This window comes from Acomys minous (assembly GCF_964271855.1).
Source record: "Acomys minous genome assembly, chromosome: 7".
Lineage (NCBI taxonomy): Eukaryota > Metazoa > Chordata > Mammalia > Rodentia > Muridae > Acomys > Acomys minous.
The window spans coordinates 118167452-118175191 of NC_140488.1; the positions used below are offsets into that span (position 1 = coordinate 118167452).

The window sequence follows — 7740 nt, forward strand, 5'->3', positions numbered from 1 at the left end:
CCTCTAATCCCAGCACTTGGGAGGCAGAGGCAGATAGATCGCTGTGAGTTTGAGGCCAGCCTAGTCTACAAAACGAGTCCAGGACAGCCAAGACTACACAGAGAAACCCTGTCTTCAGAAGTTTTTCTTTTTCAGTTTCTCTGTGTAGCCTTGGCTGTCCTGGACTTGCTTTGTAGACCAGGCTGGCCTTGAACTCACAGCCATTCCACTGTCTCTGCCTCCCAAGTGCTGGGATTAAAGGCACATGCCACTACAGCCCACAAAAATATGGGGGGTTTTTATACAGTTTGAACAAAGAAATGGGTTTTTCAGTATATGATTGGATGACATTTGACCAGACAGACATATCTATCCTTGATTGGCTCATAGTTGTGTGCCAAACTGCTAACACTCAATTTGGTCAACAGAAAGTATATTTGTACTCTGAGAGCTTTCCCAAAGCGAGCTGATTGGCTGTTGCTAGGTGAGTATCTATCTAAGGAATGGAAAGTCTGCTTCATTTTGTGATTGAAGTAACCTGGTACAGGGACTTTTTTTTACCCAGACCTGGAGGTATAAACAATTTCTTTTTCCTTAGAACATAAACACTGGATCTTAATCAACTTGACCTCATCTAGGGAGCTCTTTCCAGCCTAGAGAGAGAGGTCTTCTGTGATACAATGGAGTCTGGTAGACCTTTAACAGAACGTAGTTAGTCAGACTCCACGTAACTTTTACCAAGAATATTTTGCTACTATCTCATTCTGCAAATACTTCTCCTTTTGAGGTTCGTCCTTTTCTCTGCCCATTTTCTCTACACTAGGGGCAGATTCCCTCTCCCTCTGTGTTGATATTTGGGTTCTTTTTGTTTTTTGGTTGGTTGTTGGTTGGTTTTATTTTGTTGAGACAGGGTTTCTCTGTGTGGCCCTGGCTGTCCTGGACTCGATGTGTAGACCAGGCTGTCCTTAAACTCACAGAGATCCTCCTGCCTCTGCTTCCCTGAGGATATTTGGGTTCTATTGAACTGTACTGAGGTAGGATAGAAAGAAAAGGGAGTTATAGTGAGAAGGGAAGGGAAACACAGGAGCGGGAGGAGCCTCTGCACCCAGGATTTGTTCTGCCTGCTCTGCTGAGAAAGACGGAACGCCACGCTGGGTGTGGTGGAAAGCACGTTAATGCGAGTACTTGGGAGGCAGAGGCAGGTGGATCTCTGAGATTGAGGCCAGTCTGGTCTGCAGAGCAAGTTCCAGGACAGCCAGGGCTACACAGAGAAACCCTGTCTCAATAAAACAAACGATTTAAAAATGACAGAAAACTTCAGATGTCACTGATAAGGGCCAAATTGCCCACAGAGATAATAGATGTTTTTCTATCTTTGTTTTTATTTTTATCTTTAAAATAATTTATTCATGGGGCTGGAGAGATGGCTCAGAGGTTAAGAGCACTGGCTGCTCTTCCAGAGGTCCTGAGTTCAATTCCCAGCAACCACAGGGTGGCTCACAGCCATCTATAATGTGATCTGATGCCCTCTTCTGGTCTGCAGGGGTACATGCAGGCAGAATACTGTGTACATAATAGTAAAAAATAAATATATCTTTTAAAAAGTAATAATTTATTCAGATTATACTCCAGTTGTTATCCCTTCACTTGTATCTTTCCGTTCCCCTCTCCCTCCCTTTTTCAACCTATTCCCCTCCCCTAGACCTGTGACAGAAGAGGACCTCCTCCCCCACCATATGCCCACAGCCTATCAGGTCTCATCCTGGTAGCCTGCTTACCCTTCTTCTGAGTGCCACCAGGCCTCCCCACTAAGGGGAAGTGGTCAAATAGGGGGTACCAGAGTTCATGTCAGAGTCAGTCCCTGTTCTCCACACAGCTGTGGAGAATGTGCTATCCGCTGGCTAGATCTGAATAGGGGGTCTAGGTTTTCTGCTTGCATTGTCCTGGGTTGGTACAGTAGTTTGTGCAGCCCACCCCCACCCCAGGTCCAGATCCATCAGCCTTGATGGTCTTCTTGTGGGGTTCCTGGACCCTCTGGGTCCTTCTTTCTCCCCATTCTCCCATACCACTCTAACCTGGAGTCACAATAGCAAGTCCCAGCGTCTGTCCCTATCCCCCACTGAGCGAAGACTCTCAGAGGACATCATGTTGGGCTAGTGTCCAATTATAAGTAAGTATATACCATGTGTGTCTTTCTGGGTCTGGATTAATTCATTCAGGATGATCATTTCTAGTTCCATCCATTTGCCTGTGCTCTGCACCATGTGGACTGGACCCCTCTCACAAAGGGCTCTCCAGGTCTTGTGGTCTGTAGCTCCCAGCCTGGTCCCCAGGCACTGTCCTCCCAATCTGACACAGTGCACGGTTGGTGCCACCATCTTGTATCTTCTTTCTTTCCTGGTTTTTAGATTTATTTATTTATTTATTATGTATACAGTCTTCTGCCTGCATGTACACCTGCAAGCAGGTGCCAGATCTCATAATAGATTGTTGTGAGCCACCATGTGGTTGCTGGGAATTGAACTCAGGACCTTTGGAAGAGCAGACAGTGCTCTCAACCTCTGAGTCACCTCTCCAGCCGCCCCCCCCCCACCCTTTTTTTGTTTATTTTTTGAGGCAGGGTTTCTCTGTGTAGTCTTGGCTGTCCTGGACTTGCTTTGTAGACCAGGCTGGCCTCCAACTCACATCAATCCCCCCTGCCTCTGACTCCTGAGTGCTGGGATTAAAGGCGTGTGCCACCATGCCTAGCCAAACTGTTTTTACTTAGGACGAAATGAAGTATGATTTTGAATTTCTAGTATTCTCCTTTCATTCCTAATCTAAACAATAATACTCTGTCCCCATTCACCTTACAACCTTGTTTACAGAATTCCAGAAATTCTGTAGCTTGTGTGTGTGTGTGTGTGTGTGTGTGTGTGTGTACACATGGATGCCAAGGATAACATTTTGGAACTGGCTCTCTCCTTCCACCTTCATGTGAGTTCTGAAGATTGACCTCAGGTCATCAGGCTTTTGTAGCCTTTACCCATTGAGACATCTTACAGATACATCCACAGGTTTCTCTTTAAAATATCTCCTCTCGAAAGCTGGGCTGTGGTGGCGCATGTCTTTAATCCCAGCACTCGGGAGGCAGAGGCAGGCAGACCACTGTGAGTTCGAGGCCAGCCTGGTCTACAAAGCGAGTCCAGGATAGTCAAGGCTACACAGAGAAACCCTGTCTCGAAACCGCCCCCCCCCCAATAAAATAAAATATCTCCTCTCAAGCTGGACATGGTGGTATATGCCTTTAGTACCAGTACTTGGGAGGCAGAGGAAAGCAGATCTCTGAGTTTGAGACCAGTCTGGTCCTGGTTCCAGGACAGCCATGGCTACTCAGAGAAATCCTGTCTCAAAAACCCAAATAAAATCATATATCTCCGTCTCCCATGTGCTAGGATTAAAGGCATGCATCACCACACCCGGCCTTGGCTTTTTTCATAATTAAAAAAAATATTTTTTGTTGGAGCTGGAGAGATGGCTCAGCAGTTAAGAGCACTGGCTGCTCTTCCAGAAGACCTGGGTTCAATTCCCAGCAACCACATGGCAGCTCACAATTGTCTGTAACTCCAGTTCCAGGGCATCTGATGTTTTCTTCTGGCTTCCTTGGGCACCAGGCACACACATAGTACACAGACATACGAGTAGCCAAAAACCTCATAAGATAATAAAAAAGATTTTCTTTTTTCTTTCATTACTCTTTTGGGTTTATTTGTTTTGTTTTTTGAGACAGTGCTTCTCTGTGTAACAGCCCTGGCTGTCCTGGACTTGCTTTATAGACCAGGTTGGCCTGGATCTTACAGAGATCTGTCAGCCTCTGCCTCCTGAGTGCTAGGATTAAAGGTGTGTTCTGTGCCGGGCCTTTAATCCCAGCACGTGGGAGGCAGAGGCAGGCAGATCACTGTGACTTCGAGGCCAGCCTGGTCTATAAAGGGAGTCCAGGACAGAGAGGGTTACACAGGGAAACCCAGTCTCAGGGAAAAAAACAAAACAAAACAAAACCAAAAAACAAAAAGAAACAAATAAAGGTGTGGGCCACCACACACAGCTTGTTTGTTTTTTTATATAGGCTGACCTTGAACTCAGATCCATCTGCCTCTGCCTCCCAAGAGCTAGTATTAAAGGCATGTGCCACCACTTTAGGGGTTAAAGTCTTCTTTTTTTTCTTTATTTTTTATGTGTATGGGTGTTTTGCCTGCATGTGCGCATGTCTGTGTGCCATATGCATGTGGTGTCTGCAGAAGCTGGATGAAGGCATCGGGTCTCTTGGAACTGCAATTATAGAGAGCTGTGAGTTGCCATGTGGGTGCTGGGATTCAAACCTCTCTCCTCTGGAAGAACAGCCAGTGCTCTTAACTGCTGAGCCATCTCTCCAGGTCCTTTTCTTATTATTTTTGAGATTGGGTCTTACTAAGCTGTTCAGGCTGGTCTTGAATTTTCTCTGTATCCTAGGCTGATCTGGAAATTACCATTCGTTTCCACTTGTTTTCTGAGTAGCTGGGATAACTGGCTTGTCCAATCAGGCCCAGCCTATTTTAAATAGGAAAAGAAAACGACACAATAAAAAGTGTAGGAACATTCCCCTGGATGAGCGACACACCCATGTGTAGAATAATTACCAGCACTATAGCAAATTCACCGTATGCTAATACAAATCACATCCAAGGTTGGGTTTACTGTTATAATGAGGCACGTCTCATAAGATGGGAGAGTGCAGGCAGGCTCAGATGAACTCTACCTCTTTATGTGATGGGTCTAAAACCTAGGTCCTTTCCGCTTAGGAAAAACTGTAAGATCATTGTTTCTTTCTCTCTCATTTGAGACAGCTTTGGGACATATCCCTTAACATGCTTTCTCCCTTGAACTGGATCATAAGAAGAGAATAAAAGACTTTGTTCCTGTGAACTGAGCCTTTGTCTGATTCTTCTGGTAGAGAGAATAAGAACCCTGAGATACGGTTTGAACTCGAAACCCAGACATCCGCTAAAAGAGATCTGTGAATATCTAATCAAAAGATTTTTCACAGCACGGTGGCTAGTATCTGCTACAATTCCAGCACTAGGGGGGGCATCGGGGAAGACAGGAGGATCACAAGGTCAAGGCAGGATCGGGTAACGGTCTTAAACACCAAGAGAAGAAGAAATTTAAGAGAAAAAAAAAAGAAGTAAAGAAAGAGAAAGAAAGGAAAGGGAAAGAAATAAAGAAGAGTTGTTTGTTGCCGATTTTCATTAAAGTACGCTTATAAACCGCAAGCTATTTATACCAGAGGCTGTTAGCGTTTTATCACTTTTGGCTTTTATCTTTCTTTCCCAGTGGCTGCGGAGACTGAGGGAGATTCAAGTCTTTTTTCTAGCAGTTCTGTCCTAATTAGAGGACACTATCATCTCGACTTTCTCATCCCTTCTTCAATGGTATCGTCCAGGTGGACCAATACTTTCTAAACCTGACTTTACCCCCTCATTCCAGTGGTACCTTCAAGGAGGGGATTGTATCACTTTGACTCCTACCCGTTCTTGCTCAATTTGTCTCCCTTTTAGTTAGGATACACCTCGGTGCCCACGGATAAGGAGATTCGTTGGCAGTACCTAAGACCAGCTCCTGGCAGCTTGCCTTCTACCTCGGATGCCCCCTCTTGCCCAGCCTTCTCTAAACAGCGAGCTGTACGGAATAGGTTGTCAAGATGGCGGCCATCACAGAGAAAGGTCTCGGCGCAGCCATTGCTGGTCTTCTGACAATGCCACCCACAGCAAAAGTCTCTGCAGATCCCTAACTGCACCTTGTACTTTGTGAGTAGACAGCAACCATTCAGCCCCTGATGATTGCGTGCAAAATCAAAGGCTCTAGAAGGTGCGATATCGGGGTAATGACAGGAAGCAGAAATGCCCCCCCAGAGGCTGTTTAAGTCTCTTGGCGCTCAGCGCTAAAGTGAATGCTGGAGGATTTAAGGTGTGACAGTAGATCAACTGATTTTTCAAGTGATGTCTTTGTTGATTTTGTTTGCGGAGGGGGGAGGGGGAATGAGAAACGGTCAGTTTTGGGTGACACTGGTGATGAATGAAAGCGAATGGGAGCCTGTGTGGGTTGGAAATAAGGACCTAGGGGTGTTAAGGTTAGCTTCCAACACCTTGTTTTGATAGTGTTAGGACTTTTCCTCATCAGTCTCTACAGAAGCATGCTAATTTTATGACTTTGTCCAAATAAATTTTTGGCTACAGTTTTATTGATCCGGTTTGATGTGCTTTTTTTTTCTTTCTTCTGTGTGTGCACGGCAATTGCTGCGGTTTTGGTTTTTTGAGACAGGGTCTCTCTGTGTAGCCCTAGCTGTCTTGGACTCACTTTGTGGACCAGGCTGGCTTTGAACTCACAGTGATCTGCCTGCCTCTGCCTCCCAAGTGCTGGAATTAAAGGCATGCGCCACCATGCCCGGCTTTTTTTTTTTTAAAGATTTATTAAGTATACACAGTATTTTGTCTGCATATATGCCTCCACACCAGAAGAAGGCACCAGATCTCATTATAGATGGTTGTGAGCCACCATGTGGTTGCTGGGAATTGAACTCAGGACCTTTGAGAAAGCAGCCAGTGCTCTAAACCTCTGAGCCATCTCTCTAGCCCAATTGTTGCAGTCTTAGGGCCAACTTAGACTATACAGTGAGACCTTGTCTCAGGGAACAGAAAATAAAACAAAATCTTTCTCAGTACTTTGTATACACCGGCTTATTATCATTGAGCGTTATAGTCAATCTTAGTGACTGAACCTCTTCCAAAATTTTGTTATTTCTGCAGAGAGGAGAGCTCCTGCCAAAGGGCAGGTGTGGAGGTCAGAGGACAACTTCGTTGAGCTGGTTCTCTCCCTCTCCCTTTGTAGGGAACTGCAGCTGTGCTGGTACTGACCCTTGCTTTTGTCTGCAGTTGAAACATTACTTGCTTTTGTCCGCAGTTGAAACATTACTTGCGTTTCTCTGCAGTTGAAACATTGTGCTCCACTTGTTGCCTTCACTTTCCTTGTTCTGAGTCCACAGTGCTGTTCGATTGCTGGTTCCTCCACTATATAAGCAGTTCTGTTACTCCCAATAAACGGCATTCTCTTAGCACGAATGACCCGCTGTCTTGAGTGTTCGTCAATCCTCAGTCCCTCACTCGATAATTCAGGGTACTTGCAACATGGGCATTGTATCCTTTTACATGGATTTCTAGATCTAACTCAGGTTTTTAGGCTTTCGTTATCCCTCACCTATCCTGATGGATTCTTGTTTCTGGTTTTTGTTTGTTTTTTTGTTTGCTTTTGTTTTTGTTTTTTTGAGACAGAGCTTCTCTGTGTAGACTTGACTGCCCTGGACTCATTTTTTGTAGACTAGGCTGGCCTTGAACTCCCACAGATCCATTTGCTGGGATTAAAGGTGTGCACCACCATGCCCGCCAGTTAGCCTCTTTTTAATTACGTGTGTGTGTGTGTATACACAACAAATTAATAAGTTCATTACACATAAATATTAATTCATTAATTAAAAAATAGAAGATGGGTTGGGGAGACTCAGTAGGTAATGGCACTCACTGCCAACCCTGAGAATCTGAATTCCATCCAGAGAACCCACAGGGCAGAATGAAAAAACTGCCTCCCTAAAGTTGTGTATACACACACACACACACACACACACACACACACACACGTAATTAAAAAGAGGCTATATGGCGGGCATGGTGGTGCACACCTTTAATCCCAGCA

The 7740-nt window shown here is 45.1% G+C and overlaps 1 long non-coding RNA gene across 1 annotated transcript; it reads left to right on the forward strand.

Moving 5' to 3' along the window:
• The first annotated feature begins 4843 nt into the window (after positions 1–4843).
• Positions 4844–6239, forward strand: LOC311601564. The gene is made up of 2 exons (XR_014780599.1): positions 4844–5011; positions 5553–6239. It is a non-coding gene; the product is annotated as an uncharacterized lncRNA (long non-coding RNA).
• Positions 6240–7740: the final 1501 nt, after the last annotated feature.